Raw genomic sequence first — 12,996 nt, 5'->3', positions numbered from 1 at the left:
AAAGCCGGGGGACTCTCAACAACGGCTTCCCAGAATTCAGATCAAATCACAGAACATTTCTCAAAGTGAGTCCCAAAACAAAGCTACACATCAGGGCTTATATAGCCTTCTCCTGGCTCAGAGAATGTAACAACCTTATTGACCCACTGGCCAATCAAAAAGTATTTACTGAAAAACAAGCCTCCCTCCCCAGGCTTCTGGTGCACTTTAGCCTAGGGGCAGGGAAGATCTTTAAAATTTACATTCGCATTACATGATGTCATTGGTGCAGGGAATATTCTTGGAGGAAATCCTTCTGCTAATGCAATAAGACATCTGTTCTGCCACCTAGAGAGTTATCTAGGGAACCAAGAGGTGCCTTGCTCAGGATGACATAGCCAGTATGTGTCAGAGGTGGGATTTTAATCCCTGTCAATATATTAGCATTCATTAAGTGATTACCACATGTCAGGCACTGTGATACAGCCCAAGACTTCCAAACCTTGGAGGTCAGTTACCAATCCAATGTGCCAGACTGCCTTTTTACATTGTAAGTTATTTTTAGTAAAGTTATTATGCCTAATTTCCTTTCACTGAAATAATTCCCAGGAGACCTCTAGGCTATTCCATGGGGCATTAAATTTTCATATCCATTCTATTCAGCTAAGACTATAAATTATCCCAGTCTTTATGGTTAGAGAAAAGCCCTGGCCACTTTGATCACCGACTCGAACACTGGTTGTCAGTAAAGTGTTTGAACCAAACCCCCAGGTTTAGCTCCAGGATTTATTTCATCTTTCACTGTGTCTCTCCACACCTATATTTTATAAATTCCTTGAGATACTTTCTTATATATTTTGGGGACCCTCCTCAATGCCCAGAGTCTTCACCCATAGTAGGCAATTAACAAACAGCTGTAGAGTCAAGGAATGGGCCACTTACTAAGTATTTCTGTAATGGGTGTTCCACCTTTATGAGCATTCAACAAACATTCACCACTCAGCCTTTTTGGGGGCCCCAGAGGACTGAGCTGTGGGCCATGAGAAACAGCACCAATAAGTGGTGATTTACATGTTTTCTGGCAGCTACTCTAGGGTTATATTGTGATTGGCAGGGAAATGGCTAAGGGCAGGAAACGAATCCAGATCCTTGTTTAAGATTGGCGTTCCCTGTATAAACCACAGGGCAACTGTTGGGCTTCATTCATAAATAAGGTGGAAGGGGGACCCTGGAGAGAAGTGCAAACTGTAGTTCCTCCTTTGGCTGGTGTTAGCGTCGGGAGCCTTAGTGTTATTGGCTAAGCACTGCCTGACACCCTCTTCACTCATTTTTCCCTACCCCCATGAACACCCTGGGTGATTGTGCAATGCCAACGCTTGTTTATTTACTGTGGGGATTTGTTTAAAGTGTCCCTGCTGCCCATGCCTGTTATCTCTGTCCCCATCCTTTGTGTTTGTGTAACTAAAGGGGAAGGGAGACATAAAGGGGAAGGGTCAATGTCAGGGGAGGAAAAAACAAACAACTTCCTAACAATTCAGCTTCTTTTGTACCAGTAGACTCTGCATCTTTGAGTGTGAATGAAGAAAAAGAGTGTGTGTATACACACACACATATAAATATATACACACATCTATATATGTATGTATATATAGAAATACATACACATATCAATATCTATATGTGTGTATGTATATATACATAGATATATGCAAACATCAATCTCTATAAATGTGGATATATGCATATGAATATATACATATACACACACACATAGCTACTAAAAAGGGCTATATAAGATCTAAAGAGAAAACTCATTATGGAAATGGGGGCGGGGAATTCATAGAAGACTTCATGGAATAGATGGTATTCTCTTTTTAGACTGTAAGTTCCACGAGAACAGGAAATTCATCCAGATTCATTTATCTAATGTGATCAAAATTTCACAATTTCTCCAGAATGCAACCTAGGGCTCTTTAAGTCGTAGGTATTTAATGAGGACTTGTTCAATGTTATTACTCTGCTCAGCCAACTTCTACTAAAGACCTTTATACAGCAGGAGATCCACACACACAAATATACATACATTTGTATGTGTTTATTTGTACACATTATGCTTGTATAGAAATAAACACATATAATATGAATATATACACATATTTACACATTTAATATTATACATACTTTCATATATACACATGTGTACATACTTAGACACATGCACATATTTGTATTATTTATATGTATGTGTGTAGATAGAAACACATTTAACATACACACACATACATATATTTACACATTTAATAGTATACACATCTTCACATATCCATGCATACGTGTGTATATATACAAATATATAGAGATATAGATATATCCCCAAATATATATTAACTGGTTAATGATGTGCCTCTTGGGACACACACACATGCATGTATTTGTATATGTAAATATAGGAAACACTTTCTGCCTTTGTTCAAGATACTGGGACTGATATGATGACAGAGACTAGTTTTTATAGCTTCTTTAAAAATGGTCAACTCTTATCAATACCAGATCTTAAGCTATATTATAACATGGTAATTATCAAAAAGATCTGGTTCTGGCTTAGAAATAGAATGACAAATCAATAGAATAGAGTAGATATACAATACACAGCAGTAAATGATTATACTAACCTTGTGTTTGATAAATGCAAAAATTTAGGCTTTTTGGACAAGAATTCGCTGGCAAAAAAATGTTGGGAAAACTGGAAAGCAGTCTGGCAGAAACTAGGTATAGAGTATAGATCAATATTTCGCACCGTTGACCAAGATAAGGTAAAAATGATACATGACCTAGACATAAAGGGAGGTATCATAAGTCAATTAGAAGAATATAGAACATATTACCTGTCAAATTTATGAACAGGAGAAGAATTTATGGATAAACAAGGGATAGAGAGCATTGTGAAATGTAAAATGAATGATTTTTATTGCATTAAATTAAAAAGGTTTTGCACAAATAAAACCAATGTAGCCAAGATTAGAAAAAAGCAGAAAATTGGGAGGGGTGTGTGTGAGGGTTTATAGACAATTTCTCAGATAAAGGTTTCATATATCAAATGTATAGAGAATTTTGCCCAATTTATGAGAATATGACTCATTCCCTAGTTGATAAATGGTAAATATGTCTCCAACACAGCTCTTTACCCTTTATTCTCATATGGCCTCTACTCCATCCCTTCCAAACACTGTGCAAATTCTCTCTCTCCAAGCCTGGACCTTTTAGCAATAGCTTTGGTGATATTAGTCAGTCAACAAATATTTATTAAGCGCTCACTGTATTCAAATACTGTGCCAAGCTTTTCAATTACAGAGAAAGGCAAAAACATGGCCCCTGCCCTCAAGGGACTCACATTTTGTTGGAATTGTTTTCAAACATAAAGATAGATAGATAGATAGATAGATAGATAGATAGATAGATAGATAGATAGATAGATAGACAGACAGACAAACAGATAGATAGATAGATGATAGATAATGTTATATATCTCTATATATAAATAAATGAGAAATATATATATATATATATACGTATTTTTCCTTATTTAGTTTTAGTTTTCAATATTCACTTTAATAAGGTTTTGAGTTCTAAATTTTTCCCTTCCTTTCCCTCACCTCTCCCCAAGGTGGCATACAATTTGATATAAGCTATACATGTACAATCCTATTTCCACATTAGTCATGTTGTGAAAGAAGAATCAGAACAAAAGGGAAAAACCACAAGAAAGAAAAAAAGAGAGAGATAAGATATGCTTCGATCTGCCTTCAGATTCCATTGTTCTTACTCTGGATGTGGTTAGCATTTTCCATCATGAGTCCTTTGGAATTGTCTTAGATTTTTGCATTGCCGAGAAGAGCTAAGTCTATCAAAGTTGATCATCACACAATGTTGCTGTTATCATGTGCAATGTTCTCCTGGTTTTGCTCACTTCATTCAGCATGTAGATATATATTTACTAACGGAGTGTGCAATCAAACAAAATGTGGAGACATCATACTAGAGAAATAAATATCGATATTTCATGGGAACAAAGAGTCAATACTTTCTAGAATGCTCCTGTTAAAAGACAACAAAAGGTACTTGCATTCAAGTTTTACTTAGATGCCTTATTTTATTTTTAATAATTAAATGCCTTATTGTAGTGTAGAGGGCACTCCCCTCCCCACCCCCTAACCTTGCCTGTGGAGTATAAGTTTTGTCAAGGCCTACTAGACAGGAAAGACTTTGAATACAGGCCCTGTGATGGACTGTGGGTATTTCCACCAGCCAGGCTATGTTCAGGGTGGCTTGTCACTAGAAAGTTGACTACCCTGCGATGAATTATTTTTTACTATAGCAAAAATGACTTTTAGGAAGACAATCTGTTGGGGGCTGCTAGGTGGCGCAGTGAACACTGGCCCTGGAGTCAGGAGGACCTGAGTCCAAATCTGGCCTCAGACACTTAACATAAAAACTAGCCGTGTGACCTTGGGCAAGTCACTTAACCCCAATTGCCCTCCAAAAAAAAAAAGGAAGACAATCTGTTGAGGTGTAGAAGGAGTACAATCTACACTAGTGAAGGCATTAATTAACTCTGATATTGAGGAACTCTTCTATCTTGTTTTTTAGATTAAACTGATGATTTTGCACAAGGAATCCCCAATGTGGCAACTCCTTCAAAGATGTGAGTTCTTTATCTTTTTGTCTGTCTTTGTGTTATGGACTCCTATGGCAGTATAATGAAGCCTATGGGTCCGTTCTCAGGATAATGTTTGTTTTGTTTTGTTTTTTGCCTTTTGGAGGGCAATTGGGGTTAAGTAACTTGCCCAAGGTTACACGGCTAGTTTTTTTGTGTTAAGTGTCTGAGGCCAGAACCGAACTCAGGTCCTCCCGACTCCAGAGCCGGCACTTTTACTCACTGCGCCACCTAGCCGCCCCCCTAGGATAATATTTTTAAATGCAGAAAATGAAAGACAGTATTACAAAGGAAGTGAATTATATTGACATATAACTATTAAGGTATTTCAAACAAACAATTCATAGACCCCAGATTAAGAAGCACTGCTTTTTGCAGATGTACAACTATTCTAAATTGGAACCACAGAGGGCCTAAATGGCTCGTCATTTAACAGTCATATGTTTCAGAGGTCAGTCCTTTAGCTGCTTCTCCATGTTTCTTCTCTCAGCTATTTTTTCAAAAGCGTTAACTTCTAACCCCAGTTGTCATGATATGTTCCTTTTGGTGAGCCAGACAGTTCAGACATTTCAAAGTAGTGAGTGAGTCATTTCAATATTAAGAAAAACAATTTTTCCCTCTCAAGTTCTTTTTAAAATGTTCCTTTACTCTCCTTCTATAATGAAGAAAGGAAGTGCTTTTTGAGGAGATAAAGGTGCTACTTGGGTAAGTGGACATTTTCTTTCTCTTTCTCTTCCTCTTCCATATTAACTTGTGTTTTCGGGATAAAGAAATGAAAATGACAGGATTAGGTACTCAGAAGAAAGGGAAGATGATGTCAATTGCCCAAGGCTTCCCTGACCCCTCAGAGGGGACATATCTGGGAGCTATTTTGGGGTTGGTTTTTTATTTGAATTATGGTTTGTAGTATTGTCAGACTCTGAAATTCACTAGGTCAGAATGACATGGAGGCTTCTGTGCTATAAACATTTACATTTGGGTGGTAGCACTGGATCATGAGTTCACTTTCCATCCTCTGTAGGGCCTGAAACAGGTTTTGCTGTGACTTATATTGGTGACAAATGCAAACTGATGAACCAGCTGCTTTGAGAAGAATTTTTAAAAAAACATTTTAGTTTTATTTTTGATGACATAATTTTTTGTAATCATCTTTCTTTCTGAACATGTCCATTCCTTATAAAAGAGATTTTAAAAGACAGAGAAAAAATCATTTTAGAGAAACAAACTAGCATTTCATTCTGGTGTGATAGTCATTGTGTAACTTCTCTCTGAGCTACTCTCACAACTCTTCTCACAGTTGGGTGCCCAGGAAACCAACTACCCAAGTTTCAAGGGACTCTGAGGTCTATATTCTTAACATCATCAACTTTCCCATGCTGTGCCATTATTATCCATCTTGTCTGCAGTGAAATGAAGGCCTTACTCTGGTACTTTTGACATTACATAGGTATTGATGGAACACTTGGCTTTTTTTTGATCCTTTGTTTGCTTACATTACCAGATCAATAGCCCGTTGGGGTGCAGGGTATTTTCAGGGAGGACTAGCACTTCCAGTGTGAGGGCTTTCCAAGCCCTTTTTAGGGCTGCTTTCCACTTATAGTGTCTACCTGATCCACCCGACTCTCACCTGTGGCTCCAAAACCTGTAGCATGCACAATAACCACACCCCAGTAAACTGTCTCAGCAGATGGGCTAAACCAAGTTGAGGGTAATCAAGAAGTCTCAAACCCTTTGGTAAGTTGGGGGCAGGGTCTACCCCAAGCACATGAAGACTCCTCTTTGTGGAATGGGCGGATGAGAACAATTTGTTCCAATGACCATGAAGGAGGCTGAAACAGGCACTGTGGAGCACTTAGGACCTGGTTAGACATTGGAGATGCCATAGTCATCTACTACATCCCAGACCAAGATCAGTCATCTTGACTTTTGTCTTGCCACTTGAACTCTGATGGCTCTGGAAGAGAGAGTGAGGCTGACAACTTCACAAAACTCTGCCTCACTTAAATCTAATCTATGCATGACTCAAGAAGACATTACCCATACCAATATTACCCACTGCATCTCAAACCATCACCACTCATCTTGACTTTGTCCTATCACTGGACTGTGATGACTCTGGAAGACAGAATGAGGCCAATGGCTTGCCCTCATTTAAACCTAATTTATGCACAAATCAAAAGATATCACCCAAGGGCTGCCAAATCCCACTGCTGTTTCCAGCGAGATGTTTTCAGTGATGTTGTCAGACAATTTCAATAAGGACAAACATAGCATCAAGGTCAGTCACTGAACTTGTGGTAAATTATTTAACTTGAAAAGGCTACAAGCCAAGACTAAAGTGAGGGAGAATTGGTGCATGATTTAGTTGTTCACAGATGATTATGTGTTCAATGCAGCCTCTGAAGCTGAAATGCAACAAAGTATTGACTGATTCTTTGCTGCTTCTACTAATTATGGCCTAGCAATTAACACCAAGAAAACAGAGTTTCTCCACCACCCATCACCACACCATCCATATGTAGAACCATCAGTTATAGCAAATGGAGAGATTTTGAAGACTGTGGATAAGTTCACTTACCTTGACACTATACTTTCCAGGGATGTACACATTGCTAATGAGGTTGACACACACGTTGCCAGGGCTAAGTCAAAGTTTGGGAGGCTCCAAAGGAAAGTTTGGATGAGAAGAGGTAGTAGGCTAACTGCCAAACTGAAAGTCTACAGAGCTGTTGTGCTGACCTCATTGTTGTAGGCCTGTGAAACCTGAATGCCAGGGAACTGAATAGCTTCCATTTGAATTGTCTTAGGAAGATTTTCAAGATCACCTGGCAGGATAAGATAACAGACACTAAGGTCCTTTCTCAAACTAAAGTGCCGTGCTTTCAAACTGTAATACAGAGAATGAAATTCCAATGGGTTGGCCATGTTATTTGAATGCCAAACATATGCTTGCCTAAAAGACTATTTTATGGAGAGCTCATTCAAGGCAAGCACTCACATGGTGGTCAGAAGAAGTAACACAAGGACACTCTCAAGGTCTCTCTGAAGAACTTTGGAATAGAATAGACATGGGAGATACTGGCACAGGACTGATCAGCATGGCATGCCCTCATTGAAGAAGCTGCTGTGTTCTATGAGCAAAGCAGAATTGAAGTAGCTAAAAAAAACCATGAGATATGCAAATTAAGAGAACCCAATCCAAATGTTCATATCGATTATTTGTGCCTGACCCATGGTAGAGCACTTTGAGCTTGTATTCTGATCAGTCACAGTCAGACACACTGAAAATTGACTCCAAAATACTGATGTCATTTTTGTCCTCTTCAAGAAGGACAACAACCAGTTACCAGTTAACCTTCTTTTCTGATTTGACATTGTACCACCAATGTAATATTTACAGCGCCCATACTCATAATAAAGACCATGACTAGAGATATTGTATGACATTCAATCACAAAATACACCAAACTCTCCATATAAAGGACAGAACTGAAACATTTATTCAGACACTAGAAAACCCAATCCCCAAATCAATAAGCTGATTCCATCATAGTACCAAAGATATTCAGAAGCCATAATAACACTGAGAGCCACAGCATCCTTTAGCCTTCCTACAAACCAATCCAAGATCAATATTTACTCACAAACCTCTCTATCTCCCTGCCTGAGCACCTCTCTCTCCCACCATCTTCCTAGCTCTGACTGCCAGCTTCCTTTGGGCTCTGCTTCCCATCAGCAAACTCCTTCCATCACAGGCTCCATGTGATTACATTCAGCCTATTAGGGGGTAGAGTTTACTTTCAAAGCAGGGAAGGTCTTCAAATTCCCATTCCTATTACATTTGGCCTCAAGATCTTTCATGTCCCTTACATGGCAAAAATACATGAACAATAAATGAGAGTTTAGGGATAACTGGCGGAAAAACTGGTGTCAATAGAACTTTGCAACCAGGGATAATAGAAAAAATTTGCACATAAAACAATAGCTTAGGGTGGGGGCTTGGGCACAAGCACTCCATCCTTCTCCCCTCAAATGAATGGGGCTCAAAATCTTGGGGTAAGGGGTGAAGGTTTCTTCTCCAAAGCTACTTCAAGCTGAAATTGGACATAGAGCTGTCCCTGCCCCAAGAGGTCCCCTTTGAGAGTTCAGTTTTTTAGTGGTCATCTGGAGTTTGGTCAATGCCAGGTCCAGGAGGTCCCATTTGAAAGGTCAGTCCTTTAGCTGTCATATGGAACTTGGTTGATGCCAGGTCCAGGGGTGACATATCACAGGGGATGACATCTGGCTTAAGCAATCAGGCATCTGCAAGTGGAGGGCACTAGACCTGCAGAAAACAAATCTTGCAAACAAGTTTAACAGAAAAAAGCCAAAAAGAGACAAATGTAGGGTCGGCTGTACTTCTGGAGTCCATGGACTCACTATCATAAAATCATTCACAGTAGAATATATGAATTACACTGTCCTCCTACTCTGTTCCAATGGCTTAATACACTGCCACAAATTCATCATATTGACCACTCCCATCTATCCCAGCACCTTCTTGGCGTCCCCTTGAAGGTGTGACAAACTTGGATACAATGGTTCAGGAGCATCTGTGGGGGGCAGTTATCACTTCTGTATTCCCTCTAACATCAAGCCCATTTTCTTGATACAATTTGTATAGTTCATTAGTTGGAATATCACCAATTTTTCTAAAGCCAACCCATGCTCTCAATAGAGCAATACACAGTTCTTTTCTTGGCAGTCTATTCTGACTTTGAATTCTCTGGCCATTTACTTTTCTCTCTTGAGGAAATTTATCTTTTTCCCATTTTCCTAAGTCACTTAGCTGTGAAATGTTATCCAGAACCTCTGAAAGAGGGTGTCCTGTTTCACCAATTAGAAGAGTCAGAAGTAGGTGCTTGTAAGCAGAAGGAGCTGTCTTCACCATGCTATTTCTATGAGGAACTGCTAAGGGAGTTTCATGATACATATCTGCATCTCCAACTATGATAGAAGTATTCATTATTTCTTCTTTCAACTTTCTTATACAGTCTCTAAGTGAGTATCATCAGGGTCTGTCTCCAACGCACGTAGAATGAGCAAGATACATTCTATTGCATCCATCAGCAGCTAAAACTAACAGATTGGTTGTATTGTTACCTCCTGCCAAATGAAAGTCTCTAAAAGCTTGCTGAACAAAAGGATTCTGGCAAATACTTATAAATTTCAAGCAGTGTACTGTATCTATGACTACTCCTCCAGCTCCTTTGTCAGTGATTCTTACCATCCAAGACACTAAGGATTCTCCCATCCTTTGGGTGAATATGCTCAAAACGTCAGTAATCTCTGTTGAGTGAAATTCTCAAATATCTCCTTGAATGCTTCTTGACCTCCCTGACTCTCCTATCTTCTTCTCAGTATAGGGCCAGCTTCTGCCCTTGTAAAAGCTTCACCATGAAACAATGTATCATTGTAATATTGTATCACTCTCCTCAACACATGCACTCTTTTGTCAGTTTATGTCACACCAACTAGGCTCAGACTCTACCAAAGCTGTATGAACTTTCCTCCTGTTACTTTTTTTCTTCTTTTTCTGAGCCAAATTTACAACAGCCCTCTCTTCTTCCAGAGACTCTAGTTCTCTCTTCTACTACCTGAGACTCAGCTTGCTCTTCTAAAGGGGGGCTCAAATTCTGGCACTTAGCCAACTCCGGTAACACCCTGTTTTTGCTTTTACACACAATATGCCAGTCTCTTAGTAAAACCCAGCCTCTTCTACTCACTGCCTCCAGCTCTCTCCCAGGTTTTATTGGTATTCTTTGCAAACATGTTTCTAAATCTATGGGTTTTCCCTGTTGTAGCCTCTGTTCCTAGTTTTCACAGAGCCCTGTACTTTTAGAACATCTCCTTGCTAGGGAGACATAAGGCAAATCCTCCCATCCTGGAATAGACATTTTTTCATCTAAATCCCTTCTGCCTCCAACTAGAGGTCTGATATTTTGTGATCCCATCCTCATCACCAAATGTAGCACCAATAAATATTTACAGCACCCATGATCACAATAAAGACTGTGACTATAAGTATTGCATGATGTTCAATCACAAAATATACCAAACTCTCCATATAGAGCACAGAACTGAAACATTTATTCGTATACCAGAAAACTGAACCCCAAAACCAGTAAGCTGAGTCCATCATGGTACCAAAGATATTTAGAAGCCATAATAACACTGAGAGCCACAACATCCTTTAGCTTTCCCACAAACCAATATAAGATCAATATTTACTCACAAACATCTCTATCTCCTTGCCTGAGCACCTCTCTCTCCCACCATCTTGCTAGCTCTGACTACTAGCTTCCTGTGGGCTCTGCTTTCTTTTAGCAAACTCCTCCCACCACAGGCTCCATATGACTATATTTAGCCTACTAGGGGGCAGAGTTTATCTTCACAGCAGGGAAGCTTCCAGTGGGCTCTGCTCTACCCTTCAGCAAATTCCCTCCATCACAGGCTCCATGTAGTTACATTCAGCCTATTAGAGGGCAGAGTTTACGTTCAAAGCAGGGAAGGTCTTCAAATTCCCCCCTAGGTCTATTGAGGGACAGAGAAGATCTTCAGATTCCCATTCCCATTACAGACACCTCCACCATGATATTCCTTACACCATTTCTTGTTATTAGATCATTAGTGTTAATATGCAACAGCCTAATTTTGTCCATCACATGTCTCTTTTTTTTCATTTGTATTCCCCATCACTCTGATTCCTTGAAGGTTATGGTCCAAGATTCGTAGCCATGTGATGGATTCATCACTGGATGAACAAAGGTAGGTTGTTGTACCAGGGAGTGACTTGTTAAAAGCATTGCATGATTTTCCACATGCATTCTAACCTGTTCTTTTTCTCCTATTCAATTCTGGGCCCAAATCACCATCCATCTGCAGTGCCTATTCCAGATAGGCTGATATACTAACTCAATGGACAGGCCATCCAAGTGCATGTCAGAGTTTGCACAATAGAAATTTTTCATCCATGAAGTTTTTCCTATATGGACTTGTATGACTGACTTCTTTTGAAAAATCATGTCTAGAATAATCATTGAAATCCTAGAATTTCTTGGAGTTTGCTGCAATTATCACATTATCCATCAATAGGGGGCTTTAGAGGGAATCACTATCTACTGGGAATGCCTTTTTTCATTGAACCTTGCATAGGATATCCTCAGTGGAAGTGGCAAACACCTCAAGAAAGAACAGATCTCTTTGTGTTAGACCTTATTTTATGTTAACAATTAGAAGTTCATAGAATCACAGATTATCTAGATTTGAAGAGATCTCAGATGCCATTTAGTCCAATACCCTCATTTTTCAGATGAGGAAACTGAGGCTGAGAGAAGTTAATGCATTTTCTCAGGGTTATACAGGTGGCAGAATCAGGATTTTAAACCGATGTCCTGTTACTCCAAATCCAATATTTTTTTTTTTTTAAAGCAATCGGGGTTAAGTAACTTGCTCAAGGTTACATGACCAGGTGTTTCTGGGTGGGTGCTAAGTGTCTGAGCCCAGGATTCGATCTCCAGGCCATCCTGACACTGGAGCCAGTGCTCTTACTCGCTGTGCTACCTGGCCACCCCTAAATCCAATATTCTTTCCACTACCCTGTGCTGTCTCTTGGGTCATTGAACCAAGTTATCTTTGTGATTTTGTTTATCAAGGAATCCTCTAAGAAAATATGTATGTGTGTGTCTCCTTTAGTTGTCATTTTACTCAACTGAATCAAATGCATACCTCCTCCTCTCCCCCCACCCCAAACACAGAGAGGATTTTGGATTCGCTGAACCTTTCAGTCAATATACGACTATATAGCGAGGTCGTTCCATGGATAGAGTGCTGGATAGAAACTTTGTTTTACAATGCACACAAAATTCTGTCCTGGCCATCTGCCTAGAGGCAGTTGGACAGTGCAGAGGATAGAACACTGGGTCTGGAGTCAGAAAAAAAAAAAGAGTTCAAATCTAATTTTAGATACTAACTTGTGTAACCCTGGATAAGTAACTTGACCTTGATCTTCCTCAGTTTCTTCAACTGTAAAATAAGGATAATAATAGCACCTACCTGCAAAAGTCATTGTGAGAATGAAATGAGATAATATTTATAAAGCACTTTGCAAAATCTGAAAACATTATATAAATACTTGTTGTTACTGTATTAGTCTGTTCTAGAGAGTCTTTTGTGAAAATAATTTGTTCTCTTTTCACATTTTCATCAAAGATACACTTTATACACACACAGATCATTCTTATAAAAACATTATAAGGATGAAT

At 39.2% G+C, this 12,996-nt stretch overlaps 1 long non-coding RNA gene across 2 annotated transcripts in view; it reads left to right on the top strand.

Moving 5' to 3' along the window:
- The window catches only part of LOC138173456 (uncharacterized), a 129,052-nt gene that overhangs the window by 70,479 nt on the left and 45,577 nt on the right, over positions 1-12,996 (top strand). For both annotated transcript variants that reach the window (XR_011171408.1, XR_011171407.1), the window contains exon 2: positions 4,627-4,681. This is a non-coding gene — a long non-coding RNA (uncharacterized lncRNA). The remainder of the gene's footprint in view (positions 1-4,626; positions 4,682-12,996) is intronic.

Source organism: Petaurus breviceps, unplaced genomic scaffold (genome assembly GCF_028583685.1).
Source record: "Petaurus breviceps papuanus isolate PSGF00001 unplaced genomic scaffold, PetGlider_PUasm1.0 582, whole genome shotgun sequence".
NCBI classification, from domain to species: domain Eukaryota; kingdom Metazoa; phylum Chordata; class Mammalia; order Diprotodontia; family Petauridae; genus Petaurus; species Petaurus breviceps.
Note: the sequence above shows the minus strand (reverse complement) of the source record. Positions and strands in the feature narration are given on the sequence as shown.